Source organism: Hypanus sabinus, chromosome 1 (assembly GCF_030144855.1).
Source record: "Hypanus sabinus isolate sHypSab1 chromosome 1, sHypSab1.hap1, whole genome shotgun sequence".
Lineage (NCBI taxonomy): Eukaryota > Metazoa > Chordata > Chondrichthyes > Myliobatiformes > Dasyatidae > Hypanus > Hypanus sabinus.
The window spans coordinates 155,224,013-155,242,599 of NC_082706.1; positions in this window are offsets into that span (position 1 = coordinate 155,224,013).

The following is an 18,587-nucleotide window of genomic DNA, read 5'->3' on the forward strand; positions in this document are numbered from 1 at the left end:
AGACTACAGACCTACCCAGGACTGCATAAAATGCACAAAACAGTGCAGGCTTTACAATAAATAATAAACAAGCCAATAGGAGCAGTAGAGGGCAGTAAGTTGGTGTCAGTCCAGGCTCTGGGTATTGAGGAGTCTGATGGCTTGGGGGAAGAAACAGTTATATAGTCTGGTCGTGAGAGCCCAATGCTCCGGTGCCTTTTCCCAGATGGCAGAAGAGATTGTATGAGGGGTGCGTGGGGTCCTTCATAATGCTGTTTGTCTTGCAGATGCAGCGTGTAGTGTAAATGTCCATAATGGTGGGAAGAGTGACCCTGATGATCTTCTCAGCTGACCTCACTATCCGCTGCAGGGTCTTGCGATCTGAGATGGTGCAATTTCCGAACCAGGCAGTAATGCAGCTGCTCAGGATGCTCTCAATACAACCTCTGTAGAATGTGATGAGTATGGGGGGGTGGGAGATGGACTTTCCTCAGCCTTCGCAGAAAGTAGAGATGCTGCAGGGCTTTCTTTGCTATGGAGCTGGTGTTGAGGGACCAGGTGAGATTCTCTGCCAGGTGAACAGCAAGAAATTTGGTGCTCTTAATGATCTCTACCGAGGAGCCATCGTTGTTCAGCAAGGAGTGGTCGCTCCATGCCCTCCTGAAGTCAACAACCATCTCTTTTGTTTTGTTCACATTCAGAGACAGGTTGTTGGCTCTGCACCAGTCCATTAGCTGCTGCACCTCCTCCCTGTATGCTGACTCGTCATTCCTGCTGATGAGACCCACCATGGTCGTGTCATTGACGAACTTGATGATGTGGTTCGAGCTGTTGTTGCAGCAGAGTCATGGGTCAGCAGAGTGAACAGCAGTGGACTGAGCACACAGCCCTGGGGGGCCCCCGTGCTCAGTGTGATGGTGTTGGAGATTCTGCCATCCACAGAGATAAAGTGCTTTGAGAGGCTGGCGATTAAATATATCAACTCCTGCCTGAGAAGCAACTTGGATCCACTCCAATGTTCTGACTTGTGCAACAGGTTCACAGAAGATCCCATCTCATTGGCTCTTCGTTCAGTCCTGGAACATCTGGACAATAAAGATCCATACATCAGGATGTTCTTTATGGACTATAGTTTAGCATTAGATATTACCATTCCCTTAAAACTAATTAACAAGATTCATGACCTTGGCTTCAATACATCCTTGTGCAATTGGGTCCTCGATTTCCTCACTTGCAGACTTCAGTAAATTCGGATTGGTGACAACATCTCCTCCACAATCTCCATCAGCATAAGGCCATGTGCTTAGCCCCCTGCTCTACTCACTTTACACTCAAGGTCAACAAGTCCAAGGAGCTGATTATTGCCTTTTGGAGGAAGAAACCAAAAGCCCAGCAGCCAGTCCTCATTGGAGGATCAGAGGTGCAGAGTGACAGCAACTTTAAATTCCTTTGAGTTATTATTTCAGGGGATATGTTCTGGACCCTGGACATAAGTGCAATTATGAAGAAAGCACGGTAGCACCTCTACTTCCTTAGGGGTTTGTGAAGATTCAGCATCACATCTAAAACTTTGACAAACTTCTGTAGTTGTGTGGTGAAGGGTATATTGACTTGCTACATCACAGCCTAGTATGGAAACACCAGTGCCCTTGAACAGAAAATCCTACAAAAAGTAGTGGATACAGCCCAGTCTGTCTTGGGTAAAGCCCTCCCCACCATTGAGCATATCTACACGGAACGTTATCACAGGAAAGCAGCATCCATCATCTGGGATCCCCATCACCCAGGTCTTGCTCTCTTGTCACTGTTGCCATCAGGAAGAAGGTGCGGGACCCTCAGCACTCGCACTACTAGGTGCAGGAACAGTTATTACCCCTCCATCATCAGGCTCCTGAACCAAAAGGAGATAACTTTACTCAAGTTCTGATGAAGAGTCTCGGCCTGAAATGTTGACCATTTATTCCCATCAGTTGATGTTACCTGACCTGCTGAGCCCCTCCAGCACATTGTGTCTTGCTCTACATTTCCAGCACTGCAGTGCCCCTTGTATCTATAACTTCACTTACCCCATTACTGAAATTTTCTCACAACCCATGGACTCGCTTTCAAGGACTCTTCATCTTATGTTCTCGTCATATACTTATTATTATTATTTATTTCATTTTTGTATTTTCAGTCTGTTGTCTTTTGTGTATTTATTCCATGTTAACTTGCTTTTTGCAGCAATAGCACAGTACATTACAAATATGACAAGCAGAGTACATAAGCTTAAAGTAAAATATTTTACATTACTTAGACATCATAAGGATATTAGGTGTAAAGAGAATAGGTTGAGTGAACTCGGCCTTTTCTCCTTGAAGCGGTGGAGAATGAGAGGTGACCTGATAGAGCTGTATAAAATGATGAGAGGCATTGATTGCGTGGATAGTCAGAGGCTTTTTCCCAGGGCTGAAATGGCTAACACAAGAAGGCACAGTTTTAAGGTGCTTGGAAGTAGGTGCAGAGGAGATGTTGGGGGCTAGGTCTTTTTTACTCAGAGAGTGGTGAGTGCGTGGAATGGGCTGCCTGCGACGATGGTGGAGGCGGATACAACAGGGTCTTTTAAGAGACTCCTGGATGAGTACATGGATCTTAGAAAAATAGAGGGTTATGGGTAACCCTAGGTAATTTCTGTTGCGGTGAGCGACTGAAGTGATCCCAAGTGCAGGACACAGGCATGGAGATTGAATTTGGAACTTTACATAGGCATAAACACCAAACAGCAAGCAGGAGGGATCTTGACACAGAGCCCTGATATGGAACATTGACACAGAGCCTTGACTCAGAGAAACAGAGTCTCATAAGTGACCCTTGAAACTGGAGCTAAACTTAGAACAAACGGTTCTAAGCAGTCAGCAACCATAGTTTACAAGGAGGAGGAGGAGGTTTTGTCTGATTTGAATTAACGTCTGCTATATTCACATAAATTCGTAATTCCTGAATCCCTAATAGAACTAGCTGAGTCCACCACTTCCTGCAACCTCTTGCACTCCTGTTCATAGAAATTCCCATTCCAGTCAGAATGCTTTCCACTGTACATCTGCGGAAATTTGTCAGAGTCTTCAATGTCATGCCAAGTCACTTTAAACTTCTAAGAAAGATGAAATGCTGGTGTGCCTTCCTCATGGTCGCATTAATGTGCTGGGACCAGGATAAATGCTCTGAGATTTCTTCACTCATTCTTGTGTTAAACCTTAGCCCTCTGCTGGCAACTTGTAAATGCCTCATTTTAAATTTTTTATGCCTGCTTAAAATTTGTCCTTGGTCTTGTTCCTCCATATCTCTGCAAACATTATAAACCCTTTTTTCCAGCCCCTGGGTATGCCCTCAGAGTTAACTAACATATTCTGCAGAGAAAGTGGTGAATACTGGGGAAAAGGAAATGGACAGTCTGTACTAGGCTGAGGGACTGAGGGACAGATTGGCACAAATGGTGATGATTTAGCTCATAGAGAGTGGCAAAATGTAATAAGCATCAGTACATATATATTTGCTAGAAGTAAATGAAAAAGTTGAACTAAATCTGAAATGTTAGACAAGGATTGAGAAAGAAAGTGTTTGACTGCTGGAAATGTGCCAATACCTGACTCTAATGGATCTTTGAATTCACTATTGAGGGCCAAAATCAGAAAGGTTAGAGGGGAGTAAAATGGGAAGTTAAATTGACAATTGAAATTCAAGGTCACTTATGTAAACTGAATTAAGATCATCACAAAAATGGTCCCACAGCCTGGATTTGATTTTCCCAATGTGAGCTTTACAAATATATTGTGGTACTTCAAGGAGTGTTGGGCTCCTAGCTGATGGTTGTTCTGAGTCATAAAGAGACCTTACTGTGAGCATTATACAAGCTACTCCTTTAAGTTTTCAAGTTCCCTGCTGATCCCTCGTCCTCACTGGCTACAGAGAATGCTGTTATAATTTTGTAAACTACCTCTGGGTCTTCTTGTAAAGGCCACTGAGCAGTAAAAACATTTGAAACATTGCCTTAAGCTGCCTGAAAGTCTGTTCCATGATTCATCTAGTGCCTCCATATGCCTTTCAGTAACTTTGTTCTGCTTGAGATGGAGCTTGCATCACACTGACGCAGAATTAATATCTGTCCTATTTTCATCTTAAAAATATTAATGAGTAGATTTTATGCATTAAATTGACTGAAAATCACAGAAGAACAGTGAACTGACCCGTCTAACTTCTACAAGTGACCTGCTGGGCTTCCTTCTGTGCCAATGCATGAATCAATTCATTAAAATCTGCTCTTATGCTCCTTCATATATGTCTTTGTGAACCAAAATTAGCAAATGTAAATTGGGTTCTGTTAACTGCTGCTTCTGTATATTTCTTTGATTAACAGAACATTCAGTAACATTAGGGAAAAGGATGTTTGATTTACAGCTAGATCTGCCTCTAGTTGTTCATATTTTAAAGGCACTAAACTCGAGTCCATTCCTTTAGTTGGGGGATATGTTCCGAAGTATACTGTGGATACCTTGTCAGTTTCAGTTGTGTCAGACGCTCTGATCATTCTGAAGGAAATGCAAGAAAACTTTGATGTGAAAACATAAAGCTGCCTTATTCCAATGGCAAACAAGCATGAGAAATCTTGTTCATGTCACTACTACTCCTGTTCAAAAGCAAAACCCATATTGTGCGCTAACGGCGTCACTTTCTTCAGCACTAGTCAAGCCACACTGCCTACTCATGTGCAGCCTTTAGCTGTTTGGCCACTAATGATATCAGTGTTCTTGATTTCAGAATCCCCTCTCACCTCTCAATACAAATGAATGAGGGTTTGCCAACTTCACACAATTTGCACACACTGCTGAGTTTCCCATTGCTTGGTCTCCAAGAAAAACAGCTATCCAGCTTATTAATTATAATTCATTTGCCTGGAGACAGACAGGCTTTCATTCAAAGCAGCCTTTAATATTTTTTATGTGCAAGTCCCTTGGGCAAGAAATGAAACACGCTGGACACAATATTTGTTAAATATATTATGTTGTTGCAATAACATTTTATTGCCTTCAGTCTTTCTTTCTTCGCTAAAAATTTTAAACATTCCAAGTCTGGATTCCAACCCATATATGAAAAAAAGTAATCTGCCCTGTTGAGAAATTTCTTGATTGTTAGTAATTCTCACGTTAAAGTTAATTTTATTCATTACATTTTGCAGTCTAGATTTAACTACACCAATAGGTCATATTTAACTTATAAGATAAATAAATGCTCTTGATAAACTGACAATATGAAGAATGTTTATTGATAATAAAAGCTCCTGATCAATAAGTGCTCTTGATAAACTGAGTTCGTAGTTTCTCTGCTGTGTAAATTTTGTGGCCAAAATTTTATGTTAGGGTAGGCTGGTATTTTCATATTTCATTTAAACATGGGGGGGCTATTTTGGCCCATTGAATATGTGCTGGCTCGCAGATCAATCCCATTCCCCACTAATGTTTTCTATAACTCAATTTCCCTCAGATTCTGTCACTCAGTTGCACGCTGAGGGCAAATCACAGTGACCTAATAACCTACTACTCCATGGGTCCTTGGGATGTTGTTGCTCAGAAATTAAGATATGTAATGTATAATGATTTTGATTAACCTGAACTGTTAAGATTCTTCTTTCTTGTTCCTACAAAATAGTGTCAGTTGTAAATGCCTTCATTTGGAAGAACTGAGCACAGGTTAAGGGGGGAAAAGTTAAAATGCTACTTTTTACTGCTTTTCTACCCATAGCCTTAATATGTTCCTTTGAGGACAAGCCTAGATGCAGGGAGAAGGCAGCTGGACACTTTAAACATGCAAACTAAACCCAGCGATGATACCAGTGGCTAATCCATCAGGAAGTGTGAGAGGAAACACATACAAAATGCTGGAGGAACTCAGCAGGCCAGGCACATCAATAGAAAAGAATACAGTCGACATTTTGGCCCAAAACTGCGACTGTACTCTTTTCCATAGATGCCGCCTGGCCTGCTGAGTTCCTCCAGCAGTTTGTGTGTGTTGCTCAGATTTTTAGCATCTGCAGATTTTCTCTTGTTTATGATAGGAAGGGTGAGGGCATGCCTGGCAGTCAAAACCCCCCTATATGTGGATGATGCTGCTGAATTTTGCAAAAAAACTATTGGCATAGCAGAATTTTTGATAATTATTTTTGAATATACAGTAGATGGAATCAAGGGATAAGGCATTACTTTAGGTAACTCACTCACAGATAAAAGATCAGGCATAATCTTATTGAATGATGGGGGAGGTGCAAATAACCAAATGATTTTTTCTTGATTATACTTGTTAGAGTCCAATTTAGGACTATCAGTCTGGCTACCAGCTGCATCCTGGAATCCATTAACCTGGACTGACTGGTGATAGAGACTTCCCACTATTCAAAGAGTTGACTCCAGCCTTTGGCCTTCAGGCAAAATCCCAAGGTCCAATATTGCTGGCTGTAAAAGCTGTAAGTGATTTTATTTTGTAGTTCTAAAATGTCCCTGAAATTAAATTTGTTCAATGGTGAAGGCAATTGTTTCTTTAAAATTTATATTGATGACGTAGAATTGACATTACAAGGCACACTTTCTAAATCTGTGGGGGATATAAAACTTAAGTGTTATGAAATGCAAATTGGCTGTAAGGGCAGATTTATGGTATAGCAGATGAAATTTAATCCAGAAAATAAGTGAAATGTTGCATTTTGGAAGGAAGAATGAAGAGTAGCAATATTGAGTATCAGACACTGTTTCAAAAGGGATGAACAAGCCCAGGAATCTGGGAGGGTTTGTGCACAAATTATTGGAAGTGTCAATTTGAGAAATTAGTTAATAAAGCAAACATAAGCTTGTGCTTTATCAGTAGGGTACACTATCAAAGCAGCTGATGCCAAAACTTTATAAAACTGGTATTAAACAGCCACTGGAATATTATGTTCAATTATGGTTATATCATTATAAGAAGAATGCAAACACATTGGAGGGTCCAGTGGTAATTTATAAGAAGGTTTCCTGGATGAGGAAATCTAGCTTAATTAGACTGGGACTGTTTTCTTTGGGTAGGGGGGAAGTGGGGTGTAGCGTGGAATGATGATCTGATTGAGGAATATAGAGTAATGAGGGTCTGAACAGAATGGGTCTGGGATGCTGTTCCCATTGGTGGAGGACTTGAGGACTAAACTCAGTTACAAAATAATGGGAAAGAGAATTCATGCAGTGTGCCTTTGGTATTTGTAGATGTAACAGAAGCATGTTCCATTATGCTACTCAAAGGAGAAATTGATAGATATAAATTAAGCATCCATCATCAGGGACATCCATCACCCAGGACATGCTTTCTCCTCACTTCTGCATTCAGGAAGAAGGTACAGGAACCTCAGGACTCACACTGCTAGGTTCAGGAACAGTTAATCATCAATCATCAGGCTCTTGAACCAAAGGAGATAACTTCAATCAATTTCACTTGCCTCATTATTGAAATGTTCCCACAACCATTGGGCTCACTTTCAAGTTCTCTTCATCTCGTGTTTCTGATATTTATTTAATTTTTCCTTTTGTATTTGGACAGTTTGTTGTCTTTTGCACATTGGTTGAATGTCCAAGTTGGAGCAGTCTTTCATTGATTCTATTATGGTTATCATTCTATAGATTTATTGAGTATGCCCACAAGAAAAAAAATCTCAGGGTGACATATGGTGACATATCTGTACTTTGGGAAATAAATTTACTTTGAACTTTGAAAAATATGTAGAAAGGGGAGAGAAACCAGAGGGTTTGGAAGAAGCTGGCATTGACACAATGAACAAGTGGCTTTTTTCTATGTTGTGATCTATGACTTTATGAATGTAATAATTAACTAAGTTAATTGTAAATAATTAAAATGTCAACATAAGGTAGAATAATTAAAGCAGTACAGCTTACCTCCCCTTTTAACTCTTAACCTTTTGCTTCACAACCTCATTGAAATCATCGGCATTTTTGGACCTAGCATCTACAAAGTTACTGATAATTAGTTTATCTAACAAAGGATCCAAGAGCCAAGTTCCAAGTGAAATGCTGGAAGATCCCAGCAACAACGTGGAACATAAATCAGCATAGGCCCTTTGGCCCAAAAATATGTGCCAATCTTTCAACCTACTCCAATATCAGTCTACTACTTCCCTGCCAAATAACCCTCTATTTTCCTTTCATCTAAATGCATATCTAAGAGTTTCTTAAATGACCTTAATGTATCTGCCTTTACCACCATCCCCGGCAGCACAACTTCCTGTGTAGTAAAAAAAAAAGCCCCACAGAGATAGATACGTTCTTGATTAGCCAGAGCACCGAACGGTATGGGGAAAAGGCAGGGGAGTAGGGATGACTGGTAAAATTGGATCAGCTCATGATTGAATGGTGGAGCGACTCAATGGGCTGAATGGTAGGCTTCTGTTCCTATAGTCTTACGGTACTTTCCTCCAATCAACTGAAAATTACCTCTCCCTTTAGCCATTTTGCTTGGGGAAAATTTGTAATGGCTTTTCCTTTTGGGGTGAAGGAGCATAAAAACTGACTTGATAGAAGTGTATAAGATGATAAGAGCCATTGATAGAGTGGGCAGCCTGCAACAATCTTACTTCATAAGACATGCTCTTGAATTCAGGCATTATCCTGGTGAATCTCCTCTGTACCCTCTCTAAAGTTGTCAGATACTTCCTATAATAAGGCAACCAGAAATGACCATAGTCCTCCAATTGTGATCTAACCAGATTTGCATAGCGCTGTAACTAATGAAGGCCAACACACCATACAGCTTCTTAACCACCCTATCAACTTGTATGGCAACTTTGGGAAATCTATGAACATAGACCTCAAGATCTCTGTTCCTTCACACTGCTGAGAATCCTACCATTCACTCCATTTACTACTTTCATGTTCAACCTTCATACTTTTCTGGATTGAAATCCATCTGCCACTTCTTAGCCCAGCTTTGCATTCTATCAATGTCCTCTTGTACCCATGACAACCTTCTACACTATCCACAGTACCACCAAACTTTGTGTCATCTGCAAGCTTACTAACCCACCCTTCCCATTCCTCATCCAAGTAATTTATGACAATCACAAATAGTAGGGATCCCAGAACATTTCCCCCACAGAACACCAATAGTTGCTGACCTCCAGGCAGAATACACTCCACCTAATATCACCCTCTGGATTTAATTCCTAATCTACACAGTCAGTTGTCCCTGGATCCCATGTCTCCTGACTCCACGCCTACTGCACAGGACCGAAAGAAGCTGCAGAAGGTTGTAAATCTAGTCAGCTCCATCTTGGGCACTAGTCTACAAAGTACCCAGGACATCTTTAGGGAGCAGTGTCTCAGAAAGGCAGTGTCCATTATTAAAGACCTCCAGCACCCAGGGCATGCCCTTTTCAAACTGTTACCATCAAGTAAGAGATACAGAAGCTTGAAGGCACACATTCAGCGATTCAGGAACAGCTTCTTCCCCTCTGCCATCCGATTCCTAAGTGGACTTTGAAGCTTTGGATACTACCTCACTTTTTTTAATGACAATATTTCTGTTTTTGCACATTTTAATAATCTATTCAATGTGTGTAATTGATTTGTTTACTTATTATTATGTTTTACTTTATTATTTTTTTTCTCTCTCTCTGCTAGATTATGTATTCCTTTGAAATGCTGCTGCTAAGTTAACAAATTTCACGTCACGTGCTGGTGATAATAAACCTGATTTTGATTCTGAGTCTATCAGGGGAACTTTATCAAATGTCTTGCTAAAGTTCATATATGACACATCCACTGCTCTACCTTCAATTTATTTTGTCATTTCCTCAAACAATTCAATCAGGCTTACGGAGCACAACTTGCCTTTCACAAAGCTGTTTCGACTAACTCTAATCAGACTATGCTACCCCAATGTATGTAAATCCTATCCCTAAGAAATTTCTCTAATAGTTTGCCTACTACTGGTGTAAGGCTAACTGGTCTATGATTTTCCAAGGTTATCCCTATTATCTTTCTTGAATAAAAGAATAATATTTGCTACCCTCCAGTTTTAGACCATGGAACCATTAGATATAGGAGCAAAATTAGGACATTTGCCCAATCAAGTCTGCTCCGCCATTTCATCATGGCTGAGCCATTTTCCCCTCAGCCCCAATATCCTGTCCTCTCCCCTTAACCCTTCATGCCCGGAATAATCAAGAATCTGTTAACCTCTGCCTTAAATATACCCAATGACTTGGTCTCTACAGTTGCCTGTGGCAATGAATTCCACAAACTCGCCGCTCTCTGGCAAAAGAAATTCTTCCTTATTTCCACTCTAAGTGGACATCCCTCTATTCAGAGGCTTTGTCCTCTGGTCCTAGACTCCCCTACAACAAGAAACATCCTTTCTACATCCTCTCTATCAAAGCCTTTCAACATTTGATAGGTTTCAATGAGATCACCCCTCATTCTTCTGAATTCCAGTGAGTACAGGCACAGAGCCATCAAACACTTCTGATACGACAAGTCTTTCAATCCCAGAATCATTTTCATGAACCAACCCTCCCCAATGTCAGGACATTGTTTATTTGATAAGGGGCCCAGAACTGCTCATAATACTCTGTGAGACCTCACCAATGCTTATAAAGCCTCAACATTACATCCTTGTTATTATATTGTTCTTCGTGGGGCCTCAGCTCCCAGTGGAGAATAAGCCATTGATTTAGACAGTTGGACAATTCACACCAGAGGTACGTGAAAAGAGTCGCTTTTTAATGAGAGTGGCGATCAAAATTTTGAAGGAAGCGTTTTGCAGCAGTTTTTCTGTTTTGAGGAGTGACCGATCAGCAAACGGCAGTGCATGAAAAGAGCTACCTTTCAGTCAGGTCCATGTTCAAAATTTAAAAAGCAGAGCTTCAAGACCCTTTTCTCTGAATTGGACAATCCACACCAGAAGTGTGTGAAACCAGCAACGTTTTAATCAGGGAGGCGATCAAGATTTTCAAGGCAGAATTTTGCAGCAGTTTTTCTGATTTGAGGAGTGAGCAATCAGCAAAAAGGATTCATTAGAAAGGCCCATTAAGAATAATTCAAGTGCAAGCGGAGTGGCCACTGTTGTGAGTGTGCCAGTCTTTAGAGTGGCTTCAGGTCATCAGGCTTATGTTAGGTAGGTTGTCCTGTCTCTCATGATGAGGTGGATAGACAGGAGCTACAGGTAGGTATACCTAGGTTGCAGGAGACAGGTAACTGGCTGACGGTCAAGGAGAAGGTGGGGAAATGCACAGCCAGTGCACAGTAAACCTGTGGCTGTTCTCAACAATAATAAGCATACAACTTTAGATACTATTGAGGGGGACAACCATCGGGAGGGGAGCCACAGTGACCGGTCTCTGAAACTGAGTTTGATGCTGTGGCTCAGAAGACCACAGATTTGAAGAGGACTGCAGTGTTGATAGGAGATTGCTTAGTCAGAGGAGCAGAGGGATTAATGGATTTGTGGTTAAGTTTGCTGATGATACAAAGATAGGTGTTAGAACGGGTAGTGTTCAGGAAACAGAGCCTGCAGGAAGACTTAGATAGTTTAGGGGAATGGGCAAAGAAGAAGCAAATGAAATACAATGTTTGAAAGTGTATGGTCATGCACTTTGGTGGAAGAAATAAATGGGCAGACTATTATTTATATGGGGAGAGAATTCAAAATGCAGAGATGTAAAGGGACTTGGGAGTCTTTGTGCAGGATACCCTAAAGGTTAACCTCCAGGTTGATTCAGTGGTGAAGAAGGCAAATGCAATGTTGGCATTCATTTCTAGAGGTATAGAATTTTGATGGGGGGAGGGTTGGGTGGGTGGTGTGATTGATAAGTTTGTGGCCTAAGGTTGAAGGAGATAAGTTATTAACTTCAAACTTTCTGCATAATCAGTCAAAGAGTTGAACTGCACATGCATGTAATGAGAAAGTCTTGGACCTCCAGGTGGTCCACAGCAGGGGTGATTGATAAGTTTATGGCCTAAGGAAGAGGAGATGAGTTATACAGCTTTTGTTACATGCACGTGCAGTTCAACTCTTAGAGTGAAAATGCAGAACGTTTGAAGTTAATAAATCATCTCCTTCCATCTTAGGCCACAAACTTATCAATCACTCTGGTATAAGAGAAAGGATGTGATGTTGAGGCTCTATAAGGCACTTGTGAGACTACATGGAGAATTGTGTGCAATTTTCAGCTCCTTATTTTAGAAAAGATATACTGACATTGGAAAGGGTTCAGAGAATGATTCCAGGAATGAGAGTTACCGTATGAGGAACATTTGGCAGCTCTTGGGCTGTATTCCCTGGAGTTCAGGACAATGAGGGGGCTCTCATAGAAACATTCCGAATGTTAAAAGGCCTGAACAGATTAGATATGGCAAAGTTATTTCCCATGGTAGGGGAGTCCAGGACAAGAGGGCACAAATTCAGGATTGAAGGACGTCCATTTAGAACAAGGATGCAGAGTTGCCACGAGTGGCTGGGGAGGCCAAGTCATTGGGTGCATTTATGACAGAGATAGATTCTTGATTAGCCAGGGCATCAAAGAGTATAGGGAGAAGGCAGGGGAGTGGGGATGACTGGAGGAATTGGATCAGCCCATGATTGAATGGTGGAGCAGACTCAATGGGCTGAATGGCCTACTTCTGCTCTTATATCTTATGCAACAGGGATGAGGTTCTGTGGACTCTATAGTGACGGACACCTGGAAGGTGTGTGTCCTCCCTGGTGTCAGGATTAGGGTTTTCTCAGATCACATCCATGGCATTCTCAAGGGTGAGGTGAGTAGCCTTGGTATATATTGGAACCAATGACATAGGTAGACAAAGTGTGGAGGTCCTAAAGAGAGATTTTAGGGAGCTATGTAGAAAGCTGAGAAACAGGACCTCTAGGGAAGTAATCTCAGGGTTTCTGCCTGTGCTATAGTGAGGGCAAGAATAGGGTAATTTGGCAGGTGAATGCATGGCTGAAGAACTGGTGCAGTGGACAGGGCGTCAGATTTATGGATCATTCAGATCTCTTCTGGGAAAGGTATAACCTGCACTAAAGGGATGGCTTGCACCTGAACTGGAGGAAGTCCAATATCCTTGCAAGTAGGTTGGCTAGAGTAGTTCAGGTGGGTTTAAACTAATTTGTCAGGGGGATGGGAACTAGAGTGTTAGTACTGAATCTGAGGTATCAGAATCAGGTTTATTATCAATGGCATGTGACGTGAAATCTGTTAACTTAGCAGCAGCAGTTCAATGCAATACATAATCTAGCAGAGAAAGAAAAAAATAATAATTATTATAATAAATAAAATAAAACAATAATAAGTAAATCAATTATGTATATTGAATAGATTATTAAAAATATGCAAAAACTGAAATACTGTATTTTAAAAAAAGTGAGGTAGTGTCTAAAGCTTCAAAGTCCATTTAGGAATTGAATGGCAGAGGGGAAGAAGCTGTTCCTGAATAACTGACTGTGTACCTTCAAGCTTCTGTACCTCTTGTCCAATGGTAACAGTTTGAAAATGGGCATGATGCCCTGGATGCTGGAGGTCTTTAATAATGGATGCTGTCTTTCTGAGACATTACTCCCTAAAGATGTCCTGGGCACTTTATAGGCTAGTGCCTAAGATGGGGCTGACTAGATTTACAACCTTCTGCAGCTTCTTTTGGTCCTGTGCAGTAGCCCCTCTGTACCAGATGGTGATGCAGCTTGTCAGAATGCTCTCCATAGCACAACTATAGAAGTTTTTGAGTGTATTTGTGGTCATGACAAATCTTTTCAAACTCCTAATAAAGTATAGCCACTGTCTTGCCTTCTTTATGACTACATCGATATGTTGGGACCCCGTTAGATCCTCTGAGATCTTGACAACCAGGAGCTTGAAGCTGCTCACTCTCTGCACTTCTGATCCCTCTGTGAGGATTGATATGTGTTTCTTTGTCTTACCCTTCCTGAAGTCTACAATCAGCTCTTTCGTCTTACTGATGTTGAGTGCCAGGTTGTTGCTGTGACACCACTCCACTGGTTGGCATATCTCACACCTGTATGCCCTCTCTTCACCACCTGAGATTCTACCAAAAATGGTTGTATTGTCAACAAATTTGTAGATGGTATTTGAGCTATGCCTAGCCACACAGTCATGTGTATATCGAGAGTAGAGCAGTGGGCTAAACACACAACCCTGAGGTGTGCCAGTGTTGATCATCATCGAAGAGGATATATTATCACCAATCCACACAGACTGTGGTCTTCCATTTAGGAAGTTGAGGATCCAGTTACAGAGGGAAGTACAGAGGCCCAGGTTCTGCAACATCTCAATCAGGATTGTGGGAATGATGGTATTAAACTTAAAGAATTTTAACATCTTTGGACTATATTTACTCTGCCCATGGTCTGTTTTTTTATCAATTATACTACTGTTTGCACTGTTGTAACTATATGTTGTAACTGTCTGGTTTTGGGCAGGTCTTTTAGCTTTAGTCTTTGATCTTGTTTTGTCTGGGAGATTTGGAGCTCCTTTCCAGGGAACACGCTAAAATGGTAGCGCGATATTAATACGCAGCAGCCTCTCCGGACTCTGGATTGGGGATTGCCAAACGTTATGTGGATTTTCTGGTGTAGTCTGTTTTGTCATGTGCTTTTGTGATATCATTCTGGAGGAACGTTGTCTCATTTTTTAACTGCATTGCATTTGTGGTTTCTAAATGACAATAAACTGAATCTGAACCTGAAATGCTGAGTTATAGTTGATGGACAGCATCCTGACATAGGTATTTGCTTGTCCAGGTGGTCTAAAGCCATGTGAAGAGCCACGGAGATTGCGTCTGCCATTGACCTATTGTGATGATAGGTAAAATGCAATGGATCCCGGTCCTTGCTGAGGCAGAAGTTCAGTCCAGTCATAACCAACCTCTCAAAGCATTTCATCACTGTCGATGTGAGTGCTACTGGGTGATGGTCATTAAGGCAGCCCACATTATTCTTCTTTGGCACTGGTATAATTGTTGCCTTTTTGAAGTAAGTGGGAACTTCTGCCCATAGCAGTGAGAGGTTGAAAATGTCCTTGAATACTCCTACAAGCTGGTTGGCACAGGTTTTCAGAGCCTTACCAGGTACTCCATCGGGACCTTCTGCCTTGCGAAGGTTCACTCTCTTTAAAGACAGTCTAACATCAGCCTCTGAGACAGAGATCACAGGGTCATCAGGTGCAGCAGGGATCTTCACAGCTGTAATTATGTTCTCTCTTTCAAAGTGTGCGTAGAGAAGCATCGCTGCCATTCATGCTATTGGGTTTCGCTTTGTAGGAAGTAATGTCTTGCAGTCCCTGCCAGAGTTGCTGTGCATCTGATATCACCTCCAACCTCGTTCATAATTGTGCCTTCACCCTTGAAATAGTCCTATGCATATCATACCTGGTTTTCTATTACAGGCCTGGGTTGCCAGACTTAAATGCCACAGATCTAGCCTTCAGCAGATGACATATCTCTTGGTTCATCCATGGCTTTTGGTTTGGGAATGTATAGTAAGTCTTTGTAGGCACACACTCATCCACAGGTTTTAATGAAGTTGGTAACAACTGCAGCATACACATCCAGATTCAAAGATAAATCCCTGAATACAGTCCAGTCCACTGACTCAAAATAGTCCTGTAGACGCTCCTGTGCTTCCCTTGTCCAAACCTTCTTGGTCCTCACTAATGGTGCTGCAATCTTCAGTCTCTGCCTATACTCAGAGAATAGAAGATCAGACTTCCCGAAATGAGGGGGTAGAATAGCATGGTAGGAAGTCTTGATGGTGGTGTAACAATGGTCCAGTGTGTTGTTTCCTCTTGTATTGTTTGTTTACAAACAGAGGCACTGTGTAGGGAGACTCCTAGCAAGGAGAGGCTGATGATAGGGCAAAATTGCAGTCAACAGATTGAGTTGCAATGTAAAAGGTGGACAAAACTGAGAAAGGTCTAAAGCTGTTGTATTTGAATATGCATAGTATATGGAATAAGGTTTATGAACTTATAGCACAGTTACAGATTGGCAAGTATGATGTTGTAGGTGTAACTCAATCATGGCTGAAAGATTATAGCTGGGAGATTAATGTCCAAGGATACACATTGTATCAAAAGGACAGGCAGGAAGGCAGAGGGGGTGGCTTGGCTCTGTTGGTAAAAAAAAATTGAATTAAATCATTAGAAAGTGGTGACATAGAGTCGGAAGGTATTGAATTATTGTGGATGGAGCAAAGGAACTGCAAGGGTAAAGAGACCCTAATGGAAGTTATATACAGACCCCAACAGTGTTAAAGATGTGGTCTAAGGTTACATTGGGAGATAGAAAATGTATGCCAAAAGGGCAACATTATGGGGGATTTGAATATGCGGTTCGATCGGGAAAAATAGGTTGATAAGAGATTTTTAGAGGAAATTTCTTGATTGCCTATGAGACAGGTTTTTAGAGCACCTCGTAGTTGAGTCCACTAAGAGGTCAACTATTCTGGACTGGGTGTTGACCAATGAACCTAAATTGATTAGAAACCTTACAGTAAAAGCATCCTTAGGGGAAAGTCACCATAATATGAACAAATTCACCCTGAAATGTGAGAAAGAGAAGCTAAAGTCAGATGTATCAGTATTATAGTAGAGTAAAGCAAATTACAGAGGCATGAGAGAGGAGTTGGTCAGAGTTGATTGGAAAAGAACACCGGCAGCAGTGATGATACAGAAACTGTAATTTCTTGAAGCAATTCAGAAGGCACAGGATATATACATCCCAAAGAGGAAGGAACATCCCAAAGGCAACTTGAAACAACCAAGGTTAACAAGGGTAGTTGAAGTCAACATACAAGAGGGCATATACAAGGGGAGATTAATAAGTTCATGGCCTACAGTAGATGGAATTAATTCTGGAAAACCTAACACATTTATCTTCAACATAGCCCCCTCCTACATTTATACAGTTAGTCCAGCGGTGGTGGAACTTATGGATCTTGGACCTCCAGAAAGTGTCCACAGCAGAGTTGATTAAGTTCGTGGCCTAAAGTAGAAGGAGATGAGTTACACAGCTCTCGATACATGCACATGCAGTTCAACTCTTTGAGTGATTATGCAGAAAGTTTGAAGTTAATAACTCATCTCCTTCTATCTTGGGTCACAATCTTATCAATCACTTCTGCTGTGGACACTTTCTGGAGGTCCAAGATCCATATGCTCCATGACCGCTGGACTAAGTGTGTAAATGTAAGAGGGGACTATGTTGGAAAATAAATGTGCTAGATTGTCTAAAATTGACTCCTTCTACCTTAGGCCACAAACTTATCAATCACCCCTCATAAAAGAGCAAAATATAGTAGGAAGTGAGGGGATTGGGAAGCTTTTAACTACCAATAGACAATAGGTGCAGGAGTAGGCCATTCAGCCCTTCTAGCCAGCACTGCCAGTCACTGTGATCATGGCTGATCATACACAATCAGTACCCCGTTCCTGCCCTCTCCCCATATCCCTTGACCCCGCTATCTATAAGAGCTCTATCTAACTCTCTCTTGAAAGCATCCAGAGACTTGGCCTCCACTGCCTTCTGGGGCAGAGCATTCCACATATCCACCACTCTCTGGGTGGAAAAGTTTTTCTGCATCTCTGTTCTAAATGGCCTACCCCTTATTCTTAAACTGTGGCCTCTAGTTCTGGACTCACCCATCAGCGGGAACATGCTTCCTGCCTCCAGTGTGTCCAATCCCTTAATAATCTTATATGCTTCAATCAGATCCCCTCTCATCCTTCTAAATTCCAGTGTATACAAGCCCAGTCACTCCAATCTTTCAACATATGACAGTCCCGCCATTCCAGGAATTAACCTTGTGAACCTACGCTGCACTCCCTCAAAAGCAAGAATGTCCTTCCTCAAATTTGGAGACCAAAACTGCACACAATACTCCAGGTGGGGTCTCACCAGGGCCCTGTACAGCTGCAGAAGGACCGAACCGAATAAGTATTTTGCTTCATTCTTCACAGTAGAAGACACTAGCAGTATGGAGTAAATTCCAGGTATCAGGAGTCATAGAATTACCATTAGTAGAGAGAAAATTCTGGGGAAACTGAAAGGTCTGAAGACTGAAAGGTCTGAAGGTTGATAGGTCACCTGAAACAGATGGTTACACACCAGGGTTCTGAAAGAGATGGCAGAAGAGATTGTTGCAGCATTATTAATGATCTTACAAGAATCACTAGATTCTGAAGACTGGAAATTTGCAAATGTCCTTCAAGAAAGGAGAAAGGAAATTATGGACCAATTAGTCTCACCTCAGTAATTGGGGGGATGTTGGCATTGATTATTAAGGATGTGGCTTTGCGATACTTGGAGGCACATGATAAAATAGACTGTAGTCAGCATGGTTTCCTCAAGGGAAAATCTTGCCTAACAAATCTATTGGAATTCTTTGAAGAAATAACAAGTAGGATAGACAATGGAGAATCAATTGATATTGTGTATTAAAATTTTTAGATGCCTTTGACAAGGTACCACACATGTGGTTGCTTAACAAGCTATGTGCCTATGGTATTACAGGAAAGATTCTAGTGTGGATAA